Source organism: Littorina saxatilis, linkage group LG1 (genome assembly GCF_037325665.1).
Source record: "Littorina saxatilis isolate snail1 linkage group LG1, US_GU_Lsax_2.0, whole genome shotgun sequence".
Classification (NCBI taxonomy): domain Eukaryota; kingdom Metazoa; phylum Mollusca; class Gastropoda; order Littorinimorpha; family Littorinidae; genus Littorina; species Littorina saxatilis.
In genome coordinates, this window is record NC_090245.1 from 44,433,591 (window position 1) to 44,452,515 (window position 18,925).

Sequence of the window (18,925 nt, forward strand, 5' to 3'; positions counted from 1 at the left end):
ATTCACGAGTATGTTGTTGACCTGATGGTCTTTATGGTAGACAGCAAGAGTTGCATGTTCAAGAAGTTTAAGCAGTACATTTGAAAGAGCAAGGTAATTTAAGGTGGTATAATTTTAATGGTAGGTTCCACTGTGAGGCGACGTGGAGGGTATCTTTGACGGACTCATTCAACATTCATACCCATGCACATCACCTCAAACACATAAGCTTTGTTCTTGAGTCAAATTTATTGGCTTCATAAATTTATATTGTGAATTTTTGTCCGTTTGCAGATTGGCTTATCTATGAATTTTTTCGAAAATATCTTGCGATCTACGTACGCATAATGTAACACATGAAGAAGAACATAAACAGTTCGTCAAAAGGAATCTAATTTGCATTTCAACCCATGTGCCTTCCTTATTGTTAATTTTTTCTTCATAAAGACTACTTGAAATAAACAAAATGTTTAACCATTTCAAGGCCTCTGAACACGTTTAAAAAAAATGCAGGTCTTTGCTCACTATATCAGATCTGCCAAGGCTCAGTTTACACAGGTAAAATCATCTGTCGACTTGAACACATACCAATAATCAACAGCCTCACTGCTTCTTGGAGCTGGATTTTGTGTGTGGAATGAATCACACATGTGGCGTTTTAGAATATAATTCATAGAAGATGTACATTCTTGCAGAAAGGCTTTAATTTAATAATTCGGTCTTCGTGATGTTCTCTTAAAATAACTAACATGTGTTCCCTTTGCCGGACCTCTGAACCAGTTTTGTGAATATGCAGGTTAAACTCGTGCTTTTTCTGTGTTATCAGTGTATTTCTCATCCAGGCATGGATGCCTCCTCTTAAATGGACAGCCCTTCGACAGCCCTTCCCGTGTAAACGATTGGGTTCAAAATCTCAAATCTTACCAGGCTTTTACATGGGATGTGGCCATCCTTCCGTTTTGAAAAATACCAGAACTCAACACTCTGTAACAGTATGAGTACTCTCTTTGCGAATGTAGAATTTTATGAATTAATTTCTTAAACGCCACACGTGTAAAACATTCCCTAAAAAATCCAGCTCCAAAAACCAGTCAGGATGTTTATTCCTGGTGTATGTTCAAGTCAAGAGATTTTTTTCTCCATGTAAAAGTCTTCGCAGATCTGTGTAGTGAGCAATCCTGTTTTGGAAAAGGACGTGCCTTTATGCCTGTATAGACGGTTTGATTGTTGAGATACCTGGTGGCAATGACCGCACGGGTGGCAAGAGGTAGTAATGCACAGATGACAAAAAACCGACCTGCATTTAAAAAAAAGTTAGGAGGCCTTGATAGGGGGAAACATTTTGTTAATTTCCAGAATCTTTATGAAGAAATAATGAACGAAAAGAAAGTCTGGTCTTGAAGTAAATGCAAATTAAACTATGTATACTTTTGACAAACTTTTCTGTTCTTATTCACATGTTAAAATGTGTGCAGAGATCGTTAGTTACTTCCCCAATTGAAAACCATGTTTCAGGCAACACTCAAACGGAAAATACTGGACACAAGCTATGCTGACCGGCTCATGGACTGTGACTACCTGATGCTGGAGTACACCAACAGTGGAAAAAGTCTGGAACAAAATGTTGCAGAATGTGAACCATGTACTGGACCACGTGACAACTCAGTATCTTCAAACCACGCAGGAATCTGTTCAACCAAAGATACTAGTTCAACACAGTCACACGATTTGTAAAAGTATATTTCAGCCTTCTGTAGCTCAGGGAGTTTGAACCCCACTCTTCATCCGTTTGGGAAAGTATTTCTGATTGTTTTGACTGCACAGGTTGGTAATGGTACTCTGATGCTTCTGCCTAGAAACCCCACTCGCTAGCGCACCAGCTGCCTGTCATGGGTAAGCGACGTGCCTGTATTTCCTGCAAAGCAAGACAGAATAAAACAGCAGCTTAGTTTGAGCTTTTAAGACATTCGTACCCGAGAAAACGTGTACGTGTTTGTTTGGAGAGGGTGGATAGAATCATAAGACACGCTGTGTCTATGTGACGTAGAGCAGGTTTTCAAATTCATGCTGAAGCACTGTGTGATCGCTATTTTTTTGGCATATCTTACCTTGATTTCAGATAGACTGGGAACCGAAATGAGGATGTTTACATGAATAAACTATGCTGATATGTATGTGTTTAGAAATAAAGAATAGTTTTAATGATATATGTTGGTGTGTTTTTTTTTTTAACCCAATGTGATATTTTCGTATTTGAAAACAAATTGTACACTCTGTTGTCAATTTTACTTTCAGTTTAAGATAAATAAATCTATCATAATGGAAATCATCTGTTTGTGTTGTGTTACTTACCCATTTTGATCAATGTTGAGTCGTCCATATTCCTGTGTGTACGCATAGTATGCAGTTTGAAGGTAGTATATGTCCGAGCAAACATAGGAGGATGTGCTGTTAGCCTGTCTATCTCCTCATCCAGGTTTTCCAGATATTTGAATTTCGTTCCCTCTTGGAGTTTCTGCACTGACACCTGATAAGCAAAATACACGTATCACTCTGTGATCATGGCAAAATGAATCATCTCGGTATGCCCCGTTCAAAAATTACCTTGAGATTCTAAGGTATACACATAAATTGCAGTGGATCACAAAAACAACACGAACAGTAGTACATGTAGCCTATATACAGTATTCAGTTTAAAAATTCATGCAATGAGAGTCAATAACCCGATTTAACCCCAGGTAGATTCAGGGTCCCACTGACTGAATCTCATATGGTTGCTTTTCGGCACACACCACACATTTTTAATGGGACTGTGAGGTTTTGTTAATACAGTAAAATATATAGTAGCAACGTACTGTCTGTTCAGTGTTCGTGACGTTTGAGAATACCGATCTATGCACTAACGCATTGTCTTTTTGTAGTGTGACTGTGACTGTCCGATATTGCGTACTCCTAAAAATCAATAATCAAAAAGTTTGAACTGCTGTAATCGTGTTTCAGCATATGTCTGACACTGACAGTGCTTATTTGCTTCCAAAACGGCTTGCGATATCACGCCATCAGCGTTTCGCCACTGCTCAGAAAATCTTATGATTTCAGATCTAGTTTGAGATCGGAAATCACGTGTGCTCGTTTAAAAAAACTAAATTCATTTATTACTTCCCTTTGACCGTTTCGCAAGAAAAATGTCAGGATCACTATTAGATCTAGTATTAGCACATGAAAGCAGCCCACCGCCATTTCAAAAAAGTTTCACTGTTTAGTGGTGTCGATGTCATGTAGTGTCTTACTGTCGCAAATAAAAATACCAGGATAATTGCAGTTTTGTCCGCAAGAAACAGGCTTTGCGCAATGTTAACTTGATGTCTACATGTTTCGTTGTGTGACTGAAGAATTACTCAGAAAGAGAAAATAAGGATAGTCGCGTGTGAACATCACTGTGGAAGCATTTATTCTAAACTGGGCAGTTCAAGGACTAGTGTTTCAACATCACAACAAAGAGAATCACATACCATTTCGTATTGCCGCTTATGCTGGCTCTGTTTCAAGCAGTTCCTTGTGGCCTCGCCAGCATTTTGACGACGAAGAGGCTCAAACGGGCACGCTAAAACCTCAGGCTGGCTGAAAACCGGTCCGTATTCCACTTGTCTTCCTCACTGCTTGAGCCGGCCATATTTGTTGTTCAAGGCTCGTGACGTAGCACACGTATGTGCACAAGGTCATGAGCCAAGACTGCGCGCGCGATGGAACGATTCAGAACAACCAAAAACGAGTCAAAGTATACTTTTTGGATTTCTGTGTTCATTTTTACACACGCATTTGTGGTTGATGAATTAAGAGGGTCAACGTATCAAAAGTGACCCTAAACCTTGGACTTTTCCTTTAAGAAAAATAGGCAGTGAATTCCATGGGACCACACCTGAATAAATAAGGCTTGATTTGGAAAGGTCAATACGTGGAGTCGGTGTTATGATTTTTAGTCTGTTATAGTTCAAAATAAAATTATCACGTAATGTCTCCAGTACATACCCTGACATCACTCCACCTTTATTATACATGAATCTTTTTTGAAATGGTAATACTTGCACATTATAATCAGATTCTGAAGGAATGTCATTTTTTAACATAATAGGCTTAACTGCTCTTCTGTGAAGACTAGCTAAAGGTTTCAAAACATTAGCACTTGCACAATCCCATACAGTGGATGCATCTACATATCTATATATATATACGACTTGTGTCTGTGTGTCTGTGTGTGTGTCTGTGTGTCTGTGTGTGAGTTCGCGATGCACGGCCAAAGTTCTCGATGGATCTGCTTCAAATTTGGTGGGCATATTCAGGTAGACCCGGTACAGGACACAACCTGGTCGATATTTCAACACGTGCTCTCAGCGCGCAGCGCTGAACCGATTTTGGTTCCACCTCAGCTACCCGGGCCCCCATACCGACACACCAAAGCCGCTACACCACATCACAACGCCAAAGTTCTCGGTGGATCTTTTTCAAATTTGGACACCGTATTCAGCTACACCCCGGACACAATATCATCGATGAGATATTTCAACACGTGCTCTCAGCGCGCAGCGCTGAACTGATTTTGGTTTTTGTGTTCATTTCACCATTATAAGTAACTCTTCCTTATCTTCTCCAGTGTTTGGCGTTTATCTCCCTTCCTTCGTGTGGCTTTCCCGTTTGTAAGTTACTATTTTTAGAATGTCACTGCGCTGTCCACTGCGCTGTCCACAACGCTTCCCTTGCACCCGTAAGTTGTTCTTACTGTCAAAGTGAAAAGGTCGAATCAATTTATAGCCACGCGAAAAATACACTCTCACCTATCTCTATATATTTATAGATACAGATATGCATATATATATATACGGCTTCTCTGTGTGTGTGTGTGTTTGTGTGTGTGTGTGGGCAAAAACCTGTGTATTGTAGAGTTCTGTTTGTGATGTGGTCTAGCGGCTTTTGTCTGTCTGTATGTTCTGGCATTTGAGAAGCCACAGCAGATAATATAGGGCTAAGAAATAAGCTCTAAAATTCTCAATCCCGTTTGACAGGACTTCGCCTTCAAAGGTGATTGTGGTGAACCGCCACGCTGTCTGTCTCTGTCTCGCGATTCACCCCGTTTATCTCCCTTCCTTCGTGTGGCTTCAATCCATATTCCCGTTTCTACGTTACTATTTTATGAATGTCACTGCGCTGTCCAGAACGCTTCCCTTGCACCCGTAAGTTGTTATTACTGTCAAAGTGCAAAGGTCGAATCAATTTATAGCCACGCAAAAAATACACTGTCATCTATCTCTATATATTTATACATATAGATATAGATATACATATACGGCTTCTCTGTGTGTGTGTGTGTTTGAGTGTGTCTGTAGAAAACACCTGTGTATTGCACAGTTCTCAGTCTTTGTGATCTGGTACCTAGGGCGTCAAAACCGTAGGACTTTTAATATTAATTTTAACGACAAGTATGGGACTCGACATGATATGATCAGGAATAGCATTACGGCCACTGAATCATGTTCGTGCTGTTCCCATTCCAGGAATCTGGGAGGGACCTAAGCATGACGGGTCCATGGTTCGATGAATGAACCATGGGGACAAAAATTATACAAAACAAAAATATATGTAACAAAAAGATTTTATTTTTGGGTAGCGTCATTCACGCTTCCAATATTTTGTTTTCTGTTTGCTCAGAACATGTGCTTTGTCTAAAAATACTGACCTTTCAGTCTTTACCTCCCTTCCTTCGTATGGTGCACGGATATTCCCGGCGTTCTGTTACTATTTTTAGAAGGTCACCGCAGTGTCCAGAACGTAAATTGGACCTGTAAATTAACGAAAATTGGACCCGTAAATTATCCTCACTGTAAAAGTGCAAAGGTCGAATCAATTTATAGCCACGCGAAAAATACACTGTCATCTATCTCTATATATTTATACATAGATATAGATATATATATATACGGCTTCTCTGTGTGTGTGTGTGTGTCTTTGTGTGTGTCTGTAGAAAACACCTGTGTATTGCACAGTTCTGTTTGTGATGTGCTCTGTTTATTTGGTAAACGTAGCTTCAGGGGGGTCATTTTTGTCCTCAGACTCAGCACGAGTAATTCACTGCAGTTGCTGGCCCGTAGAGTGCGTCTTTCACAAGCAGACATGCTGATTACATAGCGACTGCTTTAACGTACCTCGAGCTTACATAGCCAAGTCAGTGCTCAAAATACGATTTCTTCCCGAATTCCTGATGGTAAAGGGGGACAATCACATTTTGTGTGTGTTTTAACACACGTCACAGCTCTCTTGGCATAGACCCAGAGAGGGCTTTTTTAATTGCCCTTGGTGGCTTTTCCACTCGCCCTGCAGGAGTCCTCGTGATTCTCGGGAGAGAAGTGAAAGTCACTAGAGGGTGAGCTTCAGCTCACTCTTTGTCAAGGGACGCTTTTGTCATCCCTTCTTTTTTCTTTTAACAGTGCGAGACGCCTGCTCATACCAAAGCTCATTTTCTAGTCATTTCGCTTTTAGAGGGTCCTCTACCAAGGTCGCTCACAACTACACACAAACACACTGCTCTCTGAGTACTCCTCACTGCATTTGAACACCAAAAGGCCCTCACAATGGCCACTGCCACCTTTGTCATAAGCGACAAACCACCTTTGGCTACCTCTACCCCTGCTGAATCTATGGACAGCACATTGTGTTGCACACCCCGAAAAAGGTTAAGAGATTCCGACAGCTTCTCTCCAACAAGCTCAAAAAAGACAAAAGAGAGCTCAAACAACCACTCTGACGCTGACGCCAGTGTCAATAACCACAACGCAGCAGTGCCCTCAGAAGACGGGAACATTTCACCTTCCCAAAGCACAGAAGGCGATGACATTTTTAAAACTCAACGCCGCCGTCAGCGAAAGAAAAAAGCACCCATTGCTAACAGTGATGCCGAACAGGCTCTGCCTCAGCCACAGTCAAAAGTCTCACAACCAGTCAAAACTGGGCCCCCTAGACACACAAAGTCAAAAAAGGTGACACCAAGTCTTCCTCCAACCTTTGCACAATACCCAGTCATTCTCACCAACGCGGCTACAGGTCCAGCTATGTTCTCGAAACTTGGGCCATCACTCCAGTGTCGTGTTTTGGTTGACGCGGTCGGTCAGATAGAAGGTGTACGACCTCTGCCCTCGGGCAAATTCTTGATTGCCTGCTGCAATGAAAAACAACAACATAAACTTGCCAATCTCACCAGTCTCGCTCAAGTGCAAATAAGATGCACTATACCAGAGGCAACAACGGAAGGTGTCATCAGACCCATCCCACTCTCTGAAGACCTTGATAAACTTCAACAATCTCTTGAGAAAGTAAAATCTCTTCAGCGGTTAAAAAACCAGAAGGGGGAACTTACTCAAGCTGTCAAAATCACTTTTTTAAAAGAAAACGCTACCAGATACAGTGAAGATAGTGAAAACCTTCTTTGCTGTCGAACCCTATGTGGCCCCAGTCAGAAGGTGTACTAAGTGCCAGAGATTGGGACATGGCTCCAAACAATGTAAAGCCAGACAAGACAAATGCCCAAGATGCGGTCAAAAGAAAGACCACCCAGTTGACAACTGTCCAAATGACAAACACTGCCTAAACTGTGGCGGTCCCCACTCGGCAGCTTACTTAGGCTGTCCTGAGCTAGTGCTCCGAAGAACAGCAAACAAAATCCGAGCAGCCAAATACATCCCATATGCAGAAGCAATAAGAAGAGCAAAGTTTGAAATAATGAAAAAACAAAAGAAAGACCCAGATACATCTAATGACTCTGATTCAGAAGTCGATGAGTGCTGGGTGCTGAAAATGGCAGGGGGGAAAAGTGCTCCTCGCGGTGCCAGCAAAGCAAAGAGAAACCTGGCTACCTCCCCAGCCTTCGTGGCTGAGATTGAAAAACAGGATTATAGCACTATCTGGCCAGAACCAACAACAAGCCGCATACACACAGGAAATCAAGGCGGACCAAGCAACCCTCGTAGTGAAAACCCCATTTCAGAGCAAAATATCGCCCTCCAGAGACCTGGACAAAGAACTGACATAAACCCTATTAATAATGAGTCTACTGTTGCCCAGAAACTAAAATCAAGACACAATGTAAAAAAGACCCCCACAAAAGCAGCAGACAAAACAAAGACAAACAAACAGCCAACAACAAACAATGAGAAAAAGGTTGCTGATGCAGAATCTCAAACTTCCCCCACACACGATTATGATGACTTGTTCATGGATGAACCAAAGTTGATGATTGTTGAGGAAGATGAAACACAAAACACACCAAAGCCACAGTCCGAAGACTGCCTCAGACAACATATTTTAAAAGAAAGCTATGCAAAGATGAAGATGATGAGCGCCGAGAACTGCGGTGAGGTGTTCAAATTCGTCACTGGCATCCTAGCTGCACTTATTGAAGCAAAAACGAATGAAAGCCCCGAAAATGTTCTGACACTTCTGACAGGGCTATATACTGAAATATTTAAGCCAAAGGAAAATCCAACTCCACTAGCCTTAAATAAGATACTTACCACTCAATGCGCTCTTCTCGGCATTCAGGGAGGCAGATCTGTAACAGAGTCTCAACCCCTTGACAACACAATGACATAGAGAGTTGAGGGGCAGATCAAACGGTCACAACAGACTTTAGGTCTTCTGTGATTGAAATGGATTCAAGAATAAATATACTGCAGTGGAACTGTCGTTCCCTTAACACTGCTCTACCGTACCTTATTAATTATCTTAACCAAAACAACATGTTCAATGTATTATTGATACAGTCCCCACTCTGTCATGCGGGAAAACTCCCCTTCATATCTGGTTTCTTTTACCCACCCGTCACAGATTATCAGGTTGATGATACGAGCGGAGCACAAACTATCAAGTACACAGTAACCTATGTCAGAGACAATCTGAAGTACAATGTTCACCCAACCCCTGTTCCGGCCGACACAAAAATACATTCAAACCTAGTTGAACTTCTGCTGAATGATGGCCCATCCATCTTCTTATTAAACATATATAACAGAAACATTACCAAAGGCCCGATTTTCAGCTGGCTCCCAGAGCTCGACGGAAGACGCACCTGGGTGATCGGAGGAGATGTTAATGGCCGAAACCCCCTGTGGGATGCCAACTTCCCCGATCAGACATGTGCCGTGGGAAAGAGCCTTGCCACCTATATAACGCAATCAAATGTGTACTTACTAAATGACGGATCAGCAACCAGAATACCCGATATCTCAAACCAACACCCCTCCGCCATTGACATAACCTTGGTTAGTCCCACTCTCGGATTAACAACGGACTGGTGCGTTGTGTCAGATAAATTAAAAAGCGACCACTTACCAATCATGATATCCATTATTGGGAAATCACCACACACAGAGCCAGGTCCAAAAGCCTTAAAATACAATTATAAAAAGGCAGACTGGGCAGTTTTCAAGGACGCTGTCACTAAGTCTGCCGATGCACATACCCTCTTGGATGGCAATCCAGAGTCCCAAGAAAGTATCGACAACAAATATAAACAGCTAAGATCAAACCTGCTGAATGCAATGGAATTGTCAATCCCCAAAACAAAACCTTTTATCGGACCCAGTAGAACTGATCAGAGCCCATGGTGAACAGAAGAATGCAGAACAGCCATCAGGTTAAAAAGAACTGCAAAAGAGAAGTATGATCGCTTCAGGTCTGCACAAAACCACAACAATATGAAATCAACTGAAGAACAATGTGACAAAATTATAGACAAAGCAAAAAAAGAATATTTTGAAAACATGTCCAGCAAAGTGAGCGATTACAGAGATGCTGGAAAAATTTGGACCAAAATAAGGAAATTCAAATGCAGACACAAGCAGGCTGAACGTCCTCTTATGCACGAAGGAAAAAAATATGAAAGCCTTCCCGAAAAAGCAGAACTGTTTGCAGATATTTTTGCAGCAGCAAGCCAAACAGATAAACTGTTATGTGAGCAGGAACTCTTCCGTAAGAAGTGGGAGGATAAACAGGACTTAAACGACCCAGAACTCAACCCTTCCTTAAAAATAAATGCTCCCTTATCCATTCAAGAACTGAAAACGGCTATAGCATCGGTGACAAAAGTCCGATCCGCCTGTGGTTCTGATCCAATAAACTATCAGGTCATACAACATTTACCAAACCAAGGATTAAATCTTTTACTGGATTTTTATTCAACATGCTGGAAGTCTGGCCTGATTCCCTCAGCTTGGAAAGAGGCTGTTGTGATCCCCATTTTAAAGCCTGGAAAACCAAGAGCTGACCCTTCCAACTGGCGCCCTATATCTCTGACCTCCCATCTGAGCAAAATCTATGAAAGAATACTAAAATCCAGACTAGAAGATGAAATGGAAAGAAAAAAGGTAATACCCCTGTGCCAAGCCGGTTTCCGTCGAGGCAGGGGTGTCTCGGATCACATTGTAAAACTGTCCTCCAAAATTAAGAAAGCTCTCTCACGCAAGAAGTCTCTCTTTGCTGTCTTTTTTGACATCAAAAAAGCCTACGATACAGTATGGCACCAACGATTGTTGTTCAAATTGAAGCAATTAGGCATCAGTGGTAATATGTTTCAATACATAAAAAGCTTTCTACTGAACAGATCCTTTCAAACTGATTATAAAGGTGCCAAATCATCCACTCGCAAAGTTGACATGGGAGTGCCACAGGGCTCAGTAATAGCACCACTGCTTTTTAGCATTATGCTGCATGACATATCGACAATTAAAACACATGGAGCCGAACTGACGCTTTATGCGGATGATATTGCTCTATGCAAAGAGTATCAAAACAAAACCTATAAAACAGAACACAAATTCTCTAAAGAGTGGCAAACAGCTATAGATAACATTGCAAACTATATGCGGGAGAATGGCTTCACTCTCTCTGCCGAGAAAACTGTATTCGTTGTCTTTACAAACCGAAAACTGGAAGATCGAGAAAAGATACAGTTTTCACTAGATAAATCTGTTGTCTCACCCAGTCAGCAGGTGAAATATCTGGGCGTACTTTTCACCTCAAATGGACTATGGACTGCTCATTTAAAGTATCTTTTAAGCAAAGCAAATAAGACCATCAACCTTCTTAAAATACTGGCTGCCCAACCATGGGCAAAGTGCCCAGTTATTCTAACAAACATCACCAGAGCTCTTATAAGATCAAGACTATCATATGGACAGGAGGCCTACTTCTCGTCGGCTCGAAAATGGCTTGATAAGCTACAGTCAGCGGAATGTCGTGCCCTTCGGCTTGCCCTCGGACACCCAAGGCATTCAAAGCAGGCCATTGTATACCACCAAGCAGGATTCCTCCCTCTTGACATGTGGCGGCGTAAGTGCTGCGCAGATTACAATGTTCGAGCCAACACAGTGCAAAACTCAACAAAAGAGGAGCTACAACCGCATTACAATCATGTCCAAAACAAAAAGGCCCACTTTGGCACTACTTTCTCCTCACTGGCTCAATTCAATGCTTCACTCTTTAGTGAAATCAGTGTCGACCCAAATGATGTGGCCCAAAACCCCATATCTCGTGATCCCTCATGGACAATGAAAGAAATGAATTTTGACACAGAATATTGCACAGCTACAAAGGATGATCAGTTATTACTCAGGATACAAGCCCTTGAGCACATTGATACTGTATACAAAGGCCACGTTCATGTTTACACAGACGGGTCAGTGTTGGATGACAAGAAGGCTGGCGCAGCTTTTGTAATCCCCAGCGATGACATGACTGGGAAATTTAAACTGTGCAACAGAAACTCGATCTTCTCAGCTGAGCTCCTTGGCATCTGCATGTCGCTTGTTCATCTCAATCTCAAGAACACTCATCCTCAAAAGATAGCTATATTCTCTGACTCCAAAGCAGCCATTGAAGCATTAAGATCTAACAAAAGATCAAAAAGACATGATCTTGTCATTGCCATAAAGGAGCTGGCAAATAAAATTATAAAAAAAGGAAGCGAGATTAACCTGGTCTGGTGTCCAGCACACGTGAACGTGCCTGGCAACGAGAAAGCGGACAAAGCCGCTAAAGAAGCTGCCCAAGGCATAGGCGCCTCCGAGGTAGACCTGCCATTGTCTGCTTCTGAGATCAGTAGCCTTACAGACTCTCTTCTCTGGAGAGAATGGAGGAACAAATATATGCACAAGGCTATAAGCTCTGGCTGGCTCATTCGGGAAGCCCCATCAAAACAGATGAACACCTATAATGCATGCCCACGTGTAATAAAAAGGATTAACCGCCTAAGGGCAGAAGCTGGGAATTGCCAATTTCTAGAGCTTAAATGCACCTGTCAATCCGACCTCACCATTGCTCATTTGACTTTGGAGTGTGATTTGAACTCATGCCACTTTCAACCCCTGACTCAGTTTATAAACTCAAATAGAAATATTCTGCCAAATACCTCAAATGAAAAATTAAGTTATCTTTTAAGTTTTAATAAAGACCTTGGGTGGCAAGGTCCCAAACTTATCGCTGGACTTATGCACACGCACCCACTTGGTCCCTGGATATGAAGAGACGTTGCTGCGGCTGACGCCATTGCTTCTCATACAGCTACTATATATTTTTATCAGAACTTTTAAAAATACCATTTTATATCCAAGTATATCTCTTAACACCATTTTTAATTAGATGAGCGAGAGTGTGCGGGGGGCGGGAGGGTGGTGAACCACTGTACATAAAGGGAAAGTTTGTGTGCGTGCCTGTGTGTGTTCTTAATCTAAGACAAATGTCGCCAATGTTTTTACAGAGTGACGTTAAATAAACGATTTTATCATCATCAAACGTAGCGAACCGCCACGCTGCATACTCTGTCTGGCGATCCACCCGGCGAAGCCGGGTATTCCTCTAGTCTTCTATATATATATACGACTTGTGTCTGTGTGTGTGTCTGTGTGTGTGTGTCTGTGTGTCTGTGTGTGAGTTCGCGATGCACGGCCAAAGTTCTCGATGGATCTGCTTCAAATTTGGTGGGCATATTCAGGTAGACCCGGTACAGGACACAACCTGGTCGATATTTCAACACGTGCTCTCAGCGCGCAGCGCTGAACCGATTTTGGTTCCACCTCAGCTACCCGGGCCCCCATACCGACACACCAAAGCCGCTACACCACATCACAACGCCAAAGTTCTCGGTGGATCTTTTTCAAATTTGGACACCGTATTCAGCTACACCCCGGACACAATATCATCGATGAGATATTTCAACACGTGCTCTCAGCGCGCAGCGCTGAACTGATTTTGGTTTTTGTGTTCATTTCACCATTATAAGTAACTCTTCCTTATCTTCTCCAGTGTTTGGCGTTTATCTCCCTTCCTTCGTGTGGCTTTCCCGTTTGTAAGTTACTATTTTTAGAATGTCACTGTGCTGTCCACTGCGCTGTCCACAACGCTTCCCTTGCACCCGTAAGTTGTTCTTACTGTCAAAGTGAAAAGGTCGAATCAATTTATAGCCACGCGAAAAATACACTCTCACCTATCTCTATATATTTATAGATACAGATATGCATATATATATACGGCTTCTCTGTGTGTGTGTGTGTGTTTGTGTGTGTGTGTGGGCAAAAACCTGTGTATTGTAGAGTTCTGTTTGTGATGTGGTCTAGCGGCTTTTGTCTGTCTGTATGTTCTGGCATTTGAGAAGCCACAGCAGATAATATAGGGCTAAGAAATAAGCTTTAAAATTCTCAATCCCGTTTGACAGAACTTCGCCTTCAAAGGTGATTGTGGTGAACCGCCACGCTGTCTGTCTCTGTCTCGCGCCGTTCACCCCAAATTCCCGTTTCTGAGTTACTATTTTTATGTCACTGCGCTGTCCAGAACGCTTCCCTTGCACCCGTAAGTTGTTCTTACTGTCAAAGTGAAAAGGTCGAATCAATTTATAGCCACGCGAAAAATACACTCTCACCTATCTCTATATATTTATAGATACAGATATGCATATATATATACGGCTTCTCTGTGTGTGTGTGTGTGTTTGTGTGTGTGTGTGGGCAAACACCTGTGTATTGTAGAGTTCTGTTTGTGATATGGTCTAGCGGCTTTTGTCTGTCTGTATGTTCTGGCATTTGAGAAGCCACAGCAGATAATATAGGGCTAAGAAATAAGCTTTAAAATTCTCAATCCCGTTTGACAGAACTTCGCCTTCAAAGGTGATTGTGGTGAACCGCCACGCTGTCTGTCTCTGTCTCGCGCCGTTCACCCCAAATTCCCGTTTCTGAGTTACTATTTTTATGTCACTGCGCTGTCCAGAACGCTTCCCTTGCACCCGTAAGTTGTTCTTACTGTCAAAGTGAAAAGGTCGAATCAATTTATAGCCACGCGAAAAATACACTCTCACCTATCTCTATATATTTATAGATATAGATATACATATATATATATACGGCTTCTCTGTGTGTGTGTTTGTGTGTGTGTGTGTGGGCAAAAACCTGTGGATTGTAGAGTTCTGTTTGTGATGGGGTCTAGCGGCTTTTGTCTGTCTGTATGTTCTGGCTTTTGAGAAGCCACAACAGATAATATAGGGCTAAGAAATCGCCTGCAAAGGTGATTGTGATGAACCGCCACGCTGTCTGTCTCTGTCTCGCGATTCACCCCGGCGAAGCCGGGTATTCCTCTAGTATATATATATATACGACTAGTGTCTGTCTGTCTGTCTGTCTGTCTGTCTGTTCGCGATGCACGGCCAAAGTTCTCGGTGGATCTTTTTCAAATTTGGACACCGTATTCAGCTACACCCCGGACACAACCTCATCGATGAGATATTTCAACACGTGCTCTCAGCGCGCAGCGCTGTGCGCGCTGAACCGATTTTTTTTAAATTTTTTTTTGTTGGTCGGGATCCACTACCAGTAACTCTTCCTTATCTTCACCAGTGTTTTCAGCCGCGATTATCTCCCTTCCTCCGTGTGGCGTCAATCCATATTCCCGTTACTACGTTACTATTTTTAGAAGGTCACTGCACGTTACTATTTTTAGAAGGTCTCCAGTGTTTTGCGCGTTTATCTCCTTTCCTTCGTGCGCCGGCGAAGCGGGCGTACACCCGGCAAAGCCGGGTCCCAGGCGCAGCCTGGTATTCGGCTCTACTTCTTTTCGGCGAAGCCGGGTACCCGGCGAAGCGGGTATTCATTCTAGTAATCAATATTTGACAAGATGTGATTGTAAAAAAAGATCTTTCGCGAGTGAAGATTCAAGAAGTGTTTAATTTTTGATAACTGATATATTTTTGGGGAAGCAATCTTACAGATGTAATCAATGTGGTAATTCCATGACAAATTATTATCAATCTTTACACCAAGGACTTTATGGTGGGACACTTCTTCCAATACTTGATTTTTAATATAGAGGGGCGGAATGCTCGATAATAGATTTTGTCGCTTCTATCTCGTGGTTATGAGCATAAACTTTTGTTTTTGTATGGTTAAGAGACATATGATTTAACTCTGACCAATTCAGTAGTGCATTAATGCTTTCTTGGAGAGTTTTTGATAAATAATTTATGGAATGGTGACTAGAATGAATAGTAGTGTCATCTGCAAACAACTCACAGTTATTACGTATGCAAAGTGGTAAATCATTGACATAAATGGAGAACAATAATGGGCCTAAAACAGATCCCTGTGGGACCCCATATTTCAAAGTACTTTCATTTGAATATGATGCATTAGTAAATGTAATTTGTTTTCTATTTAAAAGAAAAGATTTAAGAATATTAATGGTGGTGCATTGCATGCCATATATTGACAATTTCCTGATGAGAAGAGAATGATCAATAACATCGAACGCCTTTGCAAAATCCACAAACAGTGCTGCAGAAAATTTGTTGGAATTTATGTTGGTTAGCCATTGATCAATTAGATTTATAAGAGCTGTATGACATGAGTGCTTTTTGTGAAAACCAGATTGTTTTGGATGGAATAAATTGTTTTTATCAAAATGTGCTAGGGCATGTTTATATATATGTTTTTCCAAGGGTTTTGAAAGTGGTGACAGGATTGAAATAGGCCTGTAATTAGAGGGATCAGAAGGATCACCTAGAGATCTAGAGAAAGAGAGAGAGAGAGAGAGAGAGAGAGAGAGAGAGAGAGAGAGAGAGACATACAGACAGAGACAGATAGAGACAGAGAGAGACAGAGAGAGACAGAGAGAAACAGAAAGGCAAACAGACAGACAGACAGTCAAAGATTTACGTGACTATCATGGTAAATGATTGAGTACCCTTGAAGGTTGTCCGAGAAGTCATCTATTCCCCACACCAAACCCTTCAAACAAAAGGCACGTCTGTCATGCTTTAGAGAAACAATATGTAGCACCCATAAAACGTTTTGGGGCTATCTTGGTAGAGAGAGGGGTGAGGGGGGGTGGTTCTGAGTAAATCTAGCCCAGGGGGGGGGGGGGGGGGGTGAGAGGGGGGAAGGAGGGGGGGGGGGGGGGGGGGGGCGGGAGGGCGGAAAACATGTAACTGAATTTTTTTTTTATTGGCGAGTTAATGACACAGCCACACAAACAGGCATGACACGAAAACACCCACACACAGGTCATTCACATACAGAGGGCAGGTCAGTCCTGGTTTAAACTACAAACTCAGCCAGCCACACAAACAGACAGACATAGAAACATACACAGACACACACAAGCACGCATACGTAGCAGTAGCAAGCAAGCAAGCAGGCCAACCAACCAACCTACCAAAGAACCTATTACTCCCGTCAACAATGCTGTCCACATTCCACTGACTCATGCAAGTGTGTGCACTTATAACTGTATCATTGTGTGTCAGTGTGTGTGTGTGTGTGTGTGTGTGTGTGTGTGTGTGTGTGTGTGTGTGTGTGTGCGTTCGTGTGTGTGTGTGTGTGTGTGTGTGTGCGCGCGTGCGGCGTGCGTGCGTGCGAGTGTGTGTGTGCGTGCGTGTGTGTGTGTGCCACGGTGTGTATGAGTGTGTGTGTGTGTGTGCGCAGCCTAAGTGCGCGTGAGTGAGTGAGTGAGTGTGTGACTGTGTGTGTGTGTATCTACATATGTGTGTGTGTACGTGCGTGTGTGGGTGTGTGCTCAAGTGCGCGCACGTGTGTCAGTGTGTTAGTGCGTTTGTCAAAAGTGTGTGTCTGTGTGTATATGTGAATGAGCCCACGTGTGTGCATAAGTGTGTCTGTCTATGCAGCGTGTATTCATATCTGACTGCGTGAGCTTGTTTGTTTGTACTGCATTTAATCTACACTACTCACAAAAAGTTAAGGATCACTATGAGAAAACAGGTGCTCAATAAAATCAGTTCGCTACTGTTATTTATTTCTCAGTCAAACCAAATTGTTATGAATTCTTGTTCAGCTGTAAGTGGGCGATGTTGTGTTAGTGGTAAAATTGCACGGGATTCTCTACTACTGAGCTTGGTAGCAAAAGAAAAAGCGGAAACTTGCGAAAAAGGACCTTGTTTTGGACCGTTCAGCCCGAACACATTGCACAAGCCACATGGAAAAACCATTATGCACGTGCAAGCACTGTTGTTTATGTGTGAGATGCTGTCACTTGCTTGGCTTTTTGAGAAGACATATTAGGCATTATCTGACAATGCCTCCACGACGAAAATTGAACGAGTTTGAGAGGGGACGAGCTGTTGCATGGTTCCAAGATGGTGTCCCCAAGCGAGAAGTGGCCAGGCGACTTCACGTGTCCATCTCGGTCATTGTCAGACTGATTCAACGTTTCACAGCCACTGGGAGGGTCCAGGAAAGACGCAGACCTGGGCGACCAAAGAAGACAACTCCACGTGAAGATCGTCTCATTGAACGACTAGCCTTGCAAACAAGAACAGCCTCTTCCAGCATTATTCGAAGGCAGCTGAGGGTGGCTACTAACACCAACATCAGCCAGCAGACCATACGGAATCGCCTTCATGGGTTTAACTTCCGTTCTCGTCGCCCAGCTGTACGGCCACGCTTAACTCCAGCCCAGATAGGGCAGCACGCCGCGCCTTCTGCAGACGTCACGTGAGGTGGACACGTCAGCAATGGTCCCAGGTCCTGTTCAGTGATGAATCACGCTTCACCCTGAACCACAACGACGACCGACTGAGGTTCTGTAATGGCCCGTCTGGGGGCCCTTCAGCCTTCACCACAGAACACGCTTGTTTCATGTACAGGGTAACCTGACTGGCCTCCGATACCGGGATGAAATCCTTCGACAGCGGCCGGGCTGTGCCTACACTGCAGCAGATGGGACCGCAGCCTGTCTACCAGGATGACAACGCTCGCCCCCACAGGGCAAGGGAGGTCAACGACTTCCTGCAGCAGTCTGGAGTCAACAGAATGGAGTGGCCAGCATGCAGTCCCGATCTCAACCCGATTGAGAACCTCTGGAAGTTGGATCGCAAAGTGAGGAGCAACCACCCCCCTCCCAGGGATGTCCAGCACCTCTACCAGATGCTGCAGGCTGAGTGGCAGGCGCTTCCACAGAGGATCTTCACCACCCTGGTCAACTCTATGAGCCTGACTCGCTGCGTCGAGTGCCAGAACAGCCAGGGCGGTTACACGCATTACTGAACTTTTGGTAGCATCTGAATGCCATGTCTTGTGATTTCAACGACTTTGTGAAATTAAATTTCGATACGTACACACTTTGATAAAATGTACAGACCAAACGATTGCTCGAAATTAAAGGAAATGCTGTATCGTTATCACTAAAGCATTGAATTAAACGTTTGCCAAATACCAACGCATTGGCTTTCTTATTTGGAAAGTTATGAATTTGTGTGCAAGTGATCCTTAACTTTTTGTGAGTAGCTTATATAAAAAAACTGTTTAAATATATATATTTTGTTATAGATAAAATGTCCTTACCACAAAGAGTAGGCCAATACAAATCGCACTCTGCATGTCCTACTTTGTCAGTCAACTAACTGACA

At 42.9% G+C, this 18,925-nt stretch overlaps 1 long non-coding RNA gene across 1 annotated transcript; it reads right to left on the reverse strand.

The window, feature by feature from the left end:
- Window positions 1-209: 209 nt before the first annotated feature.
- Window positions 210-3,862, reverse strand: LOC138970753 (uncharacterized). Its single transcript, XR_011457062.1, has 3 exons — window positions 3,492-3,862; window positions 2,332-2,506; window positions 210-1,894 (listed from the first exon to the last, which is right to left on the reverse strand). It is a non-coding gene; the product is annotated as an uncharacterized lncRNA (long non-coding RNA).
- Between the last annotated feature and the right edge of the window lie 15,063 nt (window positions 3,863-18,925).